The sequence below is a fragment of the Aethalodelphis obliquidens genome, unplaced genomic scaffold (assembly GCF_003676395.1).
Source record: "Aethalodelphis obliquidens isolate GAN/ISIS:26980383/991018 unplaced genomic scaffold, ASM367639v1 scaffold99, whole genome shotgun sequence".
NCBI classification, from domain to species: domain Eukaryota; kingdom Metazoa; phylum Chordata; class Mammalia; order Artiodactyla; family Delphinidae; genus Aethalodelphis; species Aethalodelphis obliquidens.
Window position 1 is genome coordinate 921,234 of NW_020838043.1, and position 1,659 is coordinate 922,892.

Below are 1,659 nucleotides of genomic sequence, written 5' to 3' on the forward strand. Positions count from 1 at the left end.
GGACTACGGGTTTTGGAAAGAGAGAAAGGAGAGCTGAGTCCAAAGCTTGGTCCTGCAAAATGCAAAAGAATAAACAGAGACACCAACCCAGGACTTTTGCTAGTTGCACAGACGGAGTGTCACCACCCCTGGAAAATCCTTCATGCTTGGGCGGGAGCCAAAAACCAGTGAGCATTACTGTGAAAATGAGGACTGTGTCCACGGCCTGTATACTCTTTTTTTTTTCTTCTTTTAAAAAGATTTTTATTAAATGTCTTTATAGAGCAACATCCAGACTCCAGATCCAGCGGCCAAGGAGACCCTATTATGCTGTGGGTACCGGTTGGGGCATGGCAGGCGGCTCTGGCTTCCCACCCTTCTGCTCGGAGATGGAGGTGGTGGGCAGTATTTCTTTCATCCTTGGGTTCCACGATGCTCACATGATCAGGCAGGGGCTTCTTAGGGCCAGTCTTACCAGTTGGGTCCCAAGGCAGCATGATCTTTACCTTGTGCCCAGCACACGTCATGGCGCACGGCAGTATCGACATAGTAGTTAACAGGGTCCCCACTGTGGATCACCAGGCCATCCACAAACTTCATGGATTTAGCCCTCTGTCCTGGGAGTTTCCCAGACACCACGACCTCGCAGCCTTTAGCCCCACTCTCCATGATGAACCGCAGCACACCACAGCAGGCCCTCCACACAGCAAGGCCTCCTAGGAATTTGTAACGCAGAGGCTCTGCCTGGGCAATGGCGCACAGACTTCTTGTGGCCACCGTTTCAGCATAAAGCTCTACACTGCCCTCAGGGAAGCCAAATCTCTTCTGAACCACAACAGTCAATTCCCGGATCCGCCGGCCCTTCTCACCAAGAACATTGTGTGTCCTGGTGGCCAAGATAATGATTTCTGTCCTGGCTGGTGTAACTCGGACCTCAACTCCAGAGTACCCATCTTCAGCCAGCTCCCAAATGAGAAACTCGTTCAGTTCAGCTTTGAATATGCCGTCAGCAACAAACTTCCTCTTCTTGGAAATCTGCACCGCCTTCTTGCCACCACGCGCCGCCAAAAGGAGAAACCTGTACACTCTCTTAATTAGAATATATTGGTGCCTGTTCAAGGTGGATCGATAAGCAGGCACCTTGAGCACCCTTGGGGAGCTGGGTAAAAAGCAGTTCTCAAAGAAAGGGCTCTTGAAGAGGCCTTAAGAGGGAACGCAAGAGGTGCCAGGAGAGCAGAAGAAGGCCAGTGCCAGCCCTTTCAAAACTCGCAACAGGAGCAAAGCCTGATCCCTCCCTGGTATGTTGTACACATTCCCAGATGTGGCCCTTACATCTTCAAAGCTCCGCTCAAACTCAGTCACCTTACGGCCATGAGATGTCACCAAGAAGAGACATGGTTTTGTTTGTTTTTCTTTGTCTTTTTTTAGCAGCAGATCTTCTCTCTGACATTCAGACATTGTCTACAAGTGTCTGACTTTCTGAGATTGTTTGGGGGGGAAAAAAAGCCTAATTATTCAAATGTCTGGGTCAGTGGTTCTTAAACTTCTGACTAGAGAAGGATACCCTGGGAACTTGTTAAAAACTTCAGTGTGAGGCCCCATACCCCGGAGATGAAAAATGTAGGTCTAGGAATATGCATTTTTACACTTCCCCAAAGCCATTCTGAGGCTTGTAGGTCA

General features: G+C 49.3%; 1 pseudogene; it reads right to left on the bottom strand.

Moving 5' to 3' along the window:
* Positions 1-226: 226 nt before the first annotated feature.
* On the bottom strand, positions 227-1,437 carry LOC113614543 (40S ribosomal protein S3 pseudogene; annotated as a pseudogene).
* Positions 1,438-1,659: the final 222 nt, after the last annotated feature.